Raw genomic sequence first — 7,921 nt, forward strand, 5'->3', positions numbered from 1 at the left:
ACGGCAGAAATAACGGTGCTGGTGGGGTGTGTACTCCCCTGTCCTGTTGATGGCCACCACTGCCACCCTAGGGTTCAGCCACCAAAACTGACAGCACAGCAGAGGTTTCCAAAATATCAAATTATATATGTAATATATAATTGTATGTATGCATTTACACGTATATATAAATATATGTAGGACTAGTAACAGCATTATGTTCTGAACTAACATCAGCAAGAGCTTTTCCAGGTTCTAAAGCTACATGAACAAAATTGAACAGACAAAAACATATGGAATGCTTTACAGATCTTCATGCCGTCCTTCTGAGGGGCCTCGCCAATCTCTGTAGCTTCCCAATTTTATTTTATTATTTATTTATTTTTTTAAAAGATTTATTTATTTGTTTGTTTGTTTATTTTGGTTTTTTGGATTTTGGTTTTTATGAGACAGGGTTTCTCTGTATAGCCCTGGCTGTCCTGGAACTCACTCTGTAGACCAGGATAGCCTCAAACTCAGAAATCTGCCTGCCTCTGCCTCCCAGAGTGCTGGGATTACAGGCATGGGCCACCACCGCTGACCGGCCGATTTATTTATTTATTTATTTATTTATTTATTTATTTATTTATTAAAGATTTATTTATTTATTATATGTAAATACACTGTAGCTGTCTTCAGACACCCCAGAAGAGGGCATCACATGTCATTATGGATGGTTGTGAGCCACCATGTGGTTGCTGGGAATTGAACTCAGGACCTCCGGAAGAGCAGTCAGTGCTCTTAACTGCTGAGCCATCTCTCCAGCCCTATTTATTTATTTTATGTATATAAGTACACTGTAGCTGTACAGATGTGGTTGCTGGGAATTGAACTCAGAACCTCTGCTTGCTCAGGCCCAAAGATTATTATTATATGTACATTATAGCTGTCCTCAGACACATCAGAAGAGGGTGACAGATCTCATTACGGATGGTTGTGAGCCACCTTGTGGTTCTGGGATTTGAACTCAGGACCTTTAGAAGAGCAGGCAGTGCTCTTAACTGCTGAGCCATCTCTCCAGCCCCCAGTTTTAATTTATGTGCTGTCAAACAAGCAAAGGATGTAGAACTTCTGATCCTCCTGCCTCACCTCTCAAGCTGGAAGAGTCTCAGGCTTATGAGGCAGCTATCAACCCCTTTCACTGACCTATCAATCCTACTGAGCTGAGGCTTGCACTAAAGGCCTCTCACAAGCTCGGCAGGACCTCTGCACGCTTTACCGCCAGCTTGAGAGAGCTTCTCTCTGAAAGCCAAGGAGACATTCAGAGAGTTGAGTCTTGCTCTCAGTCCCAGGCCAGTGTGTGCCTTGCTGTTAACTTCTATCTTTGGTCATGGAGATTCAGAGTTTGTTATGGGGGCTGGAGAGGTGGCTCAGTAGTTCAGAGCACTTGATCTCTTCTAGAGATTCCTAGCACCAATTGTAACTCTTATAGCTTTGTTCGAGAGGTATCCTGGCAGTCAGGAGCCAAGGCATACCACACAGTCACACCACACAACAGGCCCCATATAGAGGGTTTATTGAGAGGGACAAACCCTGCAGTGTGGCTGCCTTTGCTGGGGGATGGGGAAGAGAAAAGAAGCAGTGGGGAAGGGAGCAGAAGTCAGGACCTCTGCAGGGTTCCTTGGAAGGGTTGTGCGCGGAACTGGTGACATTTTTGTGGCCTGATCTTGGGAGCAAGCTTAGGGGCTGGTGGGAGTTTTGTGCTCAGGGATTGGTAGGATTCTGTGCCTTGACCCTGGCTTGGGCTTGGTGTCAAGTCAAGGATAGGGTGTTTCTTCCTTTTACCATACACCTGTTATTGGCAGCTTATAATGCCTTTAACTGTAGCTCCAGGGATCCACGGCCCTCAACTGGCCTCAGCAGCACCTGCACACATGAGTCATATACTCAAAAACACATTCAGAAAATTAAAAGCATTAATAATGGTTTGGTTTCATACCCCAGGACAGGGGACTGAGGTGCATATTTAACAGACCAAAGGAGACCTGGCCTCCAGGCTCTCTCAGCGCCTCTGCCCCCACCTGGCACACCTGCCCCCAACCCTGAACTCTGCAGCCCAGGGGCTGGGCAGCCCTCCCCCCACCCCGCCCAGGCTCCTCCCTGTGTAATGCAGATATTTTGGTCTCTCTTCTCTCTCCTCCTCTCTCCTTCCTTTTCTCTTTGTACATGTGCTCCTTCTTCCTCCCTCCCTCCCTCCCTCCCTCCCTCCCTCCCTCCCTCCCTCCCTTCCTCTCTCCCTTTCTGTTTTTCCCTCCTTTCTTCTCTCTTTCATGGTGACTTCCCTGGCCTCCTTCCTTGGCAGGCTGAGGACTCACCTGAGAGCAGCTTTCCAATAAACCTGCATTTAATATAATCTACTCTGGCTTGTATTGGCTCATTTCACCGACAGAGAAATAGCTTATCAATAATAGTAATAGTAATAATAATAATAATAATAATAATAATAGTTTATTTCTCCTCTAAATAAACCTGGATGAACAAACCCATTTGTCCCAGTTGCATGAGCCAGCCCTAGTTCCACAGAGCCTTCCCCAGGACCGTCACTTAGCTTTAAAGCATTTCCTGCCTCATGTTGCCCGAAAGGTGAGTTCCAAAGCCCAAGTCTAGCTTTCTTCCCCTTCGACAGATTTCTATTTTGGTAGGCTGTCTCTGGGGTATGTGTGTGAGGGGCATTGAGCAGAGCCTTGCACACTGTGGTAAGAGCTTTCTCTCCTGTTGAGTCTCATCTCTAGCACCCAGGCTGTCTGTGTGTGTGTGTGTGTGCGGTCGCGCGCATGTGCACGTGTCTGTCCTCAGAGCACAGAGCCTTCCTTCTCTACTCCATTTCTCTCTGTTCCCTCTCTTTGCTGGGGCCTTGCTTCCCTGTTGGCAGGTGAGCTGGATGTTTGTTAGTTGTTAGCTCCACCCTTCCCTGCAAACTGGCAGATTCTATCTCCTTTCAGAGTCTCTCCTCCTTTCTGTTCCTGGTAGATTGCTCCCGGACTGGACACACATCCTCTACCCAGAAGGCATCTAGTTACTCTTTAACACTTGGATCCTCCTACTGGCAGGCTCTGGGTACAGAGCTCCTAAGTGCCGAGCTCTCCCCTCACACTCGTCCACGTGGTGGTCCTCTGCTTGCTGCTGACTATTCCAAACTTTGTAGTAGGCAGGGGCTCCTCCCAAAGAACCTGGACCAGTAATCCTCAAATCAGTGTGCACATCCCAACTTAAGTGACTTCTCTCCAATTTCTGTAATGATCAAAATTTCAGCCTTTTTTTTTCTGACCTCATACCAGTGACCTAGCTGAAAATATTGAAACCATTTTCTTCTATATTTTCACTGACCTCCTGCCATTTTCTAAATGCCTGATTCATAACTGACAATGGACGTATATTACAAGAATTTTCTCCTGTTGGGAAACTAGGCAGTGTCCACCCCGTTCCCTTGCTAAGGTTCCAATGACAAGGAGCTCGACCCTATTTACTGGACTCACACACTGAGCATGGGTGGGTGGTTACTGACAGGAAAGTCTTACCTAGCAGGGATGGCGGCTCCCCACTAGCCGCATGGATGGCGTCCCCCCCCCACACCCCCACACCTCAGTCTTCCCCAGCACATACACTTTAGGCCCTCCCTGAGATCTCCAGGCAACTTGCAATTAGGGCGAAATCGCACACAAGTAGGCGGAGAGTGTCTGGGTGCTGGACTGGAGTGCCCTGGCCCTCTCACGCCCTCCATCCATGAAGGGATTCCAACAACGGAGACGTCCACTTGGGATGATCTTTTGCAAACAGGCACGGCTGAAGCATGGCGGTGGCCACTGGCTTGCTCTATAAAATAGCATACGATTTATATACGAGTAAATTACAATTTTAACTTTTTAATGAAATCTTCTCGTTGTGGTTGTTGTTGTGGTGGTGGTGCTGGTGTGTGTATATATGTATATATCACAGCACACCTGTTGCAGCCAGAAATCAACTCTGAAGAACCAAATCTCTTTCCACCTTTAGATGGTTTGGGGAACAAACTCAGTTTGCCTGGCTTTCATGGCAAGTGCCATTACCCATGAGCCATCTTGCTGGTCCTAATATGATGTATAGGACTGTGAGTTCTTTTGGTGATGTTGGGGCTCAAACCCAAGCCACCTGGGTTTTAATGAGCACGTATGGTTATATAGGTAGCCATCGTTACAATGAAGATACGGCTATTTCCATCAACTCAGAGACCCCTCCTTGTGTCCCTCATTCCCAGCTGTCTCTAAAGGCCACACCCTTTAACTGTCTCTTTGCACTTTTCTCTCCTCGGGCCTTGTCTGTATTCTCAGAACTTTAACTGAATAGTAAGTAATCTTCTTAAAGACAAAGAGTTGTAATCTTCAATTTTATATTGTTTAAGCATACATTTCAAGTGTGGCTGGACATGGTAGGGTGTGCTTGAAATCACAGGACAGGGGGCTGAGGGGAGTTCGAAGCCATCCTCAACTACACAGTGAATTTGAGGCCAGCCTGAGTTCCATGAGGATCTCATATCTCAACATAGCAAAACAAACCTACCCTTCTCTCCCCAAACCCAGATCAACGTCCACATACATTTATTAAATACTGGGTCATATACATCTGAAAAAGGGTGGGAATGAGGGAGAAAAAAGAGAAAAGAGGAAAACTCCTCTTCTCTCTCCAGAAGGACTGGAGAGAGATTCAGTAGGTAAAGGCACTTTGTTGCCAAGCCTGGTATTCTGAGCTAAATCTCAGAGTCCATTTGCTGAGACAACCAAGTCCTGAAACTCGATCTCTGTCCTTACATTATGCTCTGACACGTACCCCCAGACACCCACACATCTCTGCCCTTCTCACTGTGTCCCCTAACACATACCTTATACATCTACCCATCTCTGCTCTCACACGCGTGTGCCCTGACACATACCCTCATACACCCACACATCTAAGCTCTCACATGTATGCCCTGACATGAGCCCCCCCCCCCATATACCCACACACAAAATAAATAAATGTGAAGAAGGAGGAAGACGAGGCAGCAACTCTGGGGAGATAGCTCATTGGTTAAAAGTAATCATTGCCCTTGCAGAAGATGAAAATTCTATTCTGAGGACCCTCTGTGACTTTGGCTCCAGGAAATCCAATGCTCTCTTCTAGTCTCCTCTGGGGACCAGCACACATGTGTAAATACCTACACACAGACACACACATACAGAAAAAGAAATCTTTTTTCCTTTTTTTTCCTCCCTAGGAGGGTCATTGTTTTGTGTGCTTCAGTCACGATCATACCTCCACCCTCCAGAAAGGTTGTGACTCAACCACAGGACAGTTAGCGGAGTATGTAGTATTTCAATGAATTATTCTGAGATGGTAAACAAATTTTGTTTTTCAGTGAGTTTCATATGAAGCTTAGGCTCTCCTCACATTTCCACCAATCCACCTGTCTCCGCCTTTCCAGTGCTAGGATTACAGGTGTGAGTCACCCATGTTTGGATTATTTTGAGTTATTCATCTGAACTATTGGTAAAGTCCTACACATGGAATATGTTAAGGTTTGCACCAGCAGAACTTGTTACAGGAGTGTTTGGGGGCTGGGGAGACGGCTTGGTGGGTAGAGTGTCTCGTGCACACTTTACCTGAGCATCCTTCATCCCCTGCGCAGGCCCGCGATGCTCAGCCAGCGCACTCATGCTGGAGTCAGACAGAAGGATCCGGGAGCTCACTGGCTAGCCAGTCTAGCCAACTGCAGATCGAGCCCCAGGCTCAGTGAGAGACCTGGTCTCAAAAAGCAAGGCAGACAGTGGCAGAGGAAGGAAGGAAGGCATGCTAGACTGATCTTTATTTAGCCTTTATATAGGGACCCGTAGTCACACAAAATGTCTGCAGATGCACATAGACATATAAGTGAGAGATTGGGGGGGGGGGACAAAGAATGAGGGAATGAGAGATTATTTTAAGATACATCTAAGAGTTGGGAATAGTATCACATGCTAATTTTCTTTTCATATGAGCGTTTTAGCTGTATGTATGTATGTATGTATGTATGTACACCACCTATATGCAGTCCCTGGAGAGGCCAGAAAAAGGCCTCTAGTGTGAAACTAGAGTTATAGATAGTTGTGAGTCGCTACATGGGTTCTGGGAACCTAACCTGGGTCCTCTGCAAAAGCAGTTAAGAGTTCATAACCTCTTAGCTGTCTCTTCAGTCCCATGAGAAGGAATCTTAACATCAATGACACCTATGTTGCAGTAGGACACAGGAAGCCGGCACTCACTGCTCCACAGCCATGACCGTTTCTAATTTATTTGCATACTGCAGCACAGTAACTAAGACATGAAATTTTCTGTCCTCCACATACACAGGTACAGTAAGGCTTGGCGGGGTGGGGGGGGGGGTGGTGTCAAGGAAGACCTGTGCTATATATTTCACACTGTTCTGTTTGTCAGTTAGGTTAAAGGTTACTAGAAGATAATTTATTGGGAAATAAAATAGTTAATGAAAGAAAGTTGAGCAAATTTACCTCCAAGGAGACAGACAGATGAAAAATGGAGTTTTGGTGGTAGTATCTCTGTATGGGGTAGTGTGCTCTGTAGTGTTTTTCTTTTTTTTCTTTTCTTTTTTTTCTTTTTAAAGATTTATTATATGTAAGTACGCTGTAGCTGTCTTCAGACACTCCAGAAGAGGGCGTCAGATCTTGTTACAGATGGTTTTGAGCCACCATGTGGTTGCTGGGATTTGAACTCAGGACCTTTGGAAGAACAGTCAGTGCTCTTAACCGCTGAGCCATCTCTCCAGCCCCAGTGTTTTTCTTTCTGAGAGTCTGCTTTCTTCCTTAACCTTTATGTTTAAGTCTATATTAAAATATCATCAATAAAGCCCCAGCTAGGGCTGGGTAGACGGCTCATCCGGTAAGGACACTTTTTGTTCTTGCCGAGGGCTCACTTTCAGTTCCCAGCACCCACCACAATCAACTGCAACTCAAGTTTCAGAGCATCAAATCAGAGTATCTTGCCTTTGAGGCCAAGAGGCATATGCATGGCACACACACACACACACACACACACACACACACACACACACAGGCAAGACACTCATATATATAAAATTAGATAATAGATTTGGGGTGGGTGTTGAGACAGAGGCTCACTATGTAGCTCTGTCCTGGAACTTACTGTGTAGACCAGGCTGGTCTCACACTCACAGAGAAGCACCTGTCCGCCTCCCAAGGGCTGGATTCAAAGATGGGCTTCACTGTGCCTGGCTTACATGGTAAGTCCTAAGACAAAACAAAACGACAATATCAACACAATCTTTGCTTGAAAAATTGAGTTTGGGGACACTTTGGAGTTTTTATTTTGTGAAATGATAAAGAGGAAATAGGGCGGGCTTCAGGGTCCAGGGCTGTAAACATGTGTGGTACTTCATTCATCTATTTAGGGTCATTTCAGAAGTTAACACGGAAAAGAACCCAGGAGGCAGAGGCCAGCGAAACACTGAGTTTGAGGCCAGCCTGATCTACAGAGGGAGTTCCAGGACAGCCAGGGCTATACAGAGAAAACTCTATCTCAAAAAACCAAAAACCAAAACCCAAACATTAACAACCTCCCTTCCCCCAAAACCTATGTACGGTCTGATGAGGGTATCAGGACACATGGAGGAACTCCAGAGGGATGTGTAAAAATGTTCTCAGTTTATGGTTAGACATGAGAACAGCCTCTTTTGCATATTTTGGTGTCTCAGAAATTAAAAGTAAATCTACAGTTGACTTCAGGAGATAATATTCTTGCTTAGAACAAGTTGGAAGATAAACTTTGGACAGTGTATTATACTATGCCCTTTGTAATAAATAACCCAAGATAATGCGTTAAAGTTTAGTGGAGATTTAAATTCCTGAGCTGATTAAAGTTAAGACCATTAGGTCTA

This window comes from Apodemus sylvaticus, chromosome 11 (genome assembly GCF_947179515.1).
Source record: "Apodemus sylvaticus chromosome 11, mApoSyl1.1, whole genome shotgun sequence".
In the NCBI taxonomy this organism is placed as follows: Eukaryota; Metazoa; Chordata; class Mammalia; order Rodentia; family Muridae; genus Apodemus; species Apodemus sylvaticus.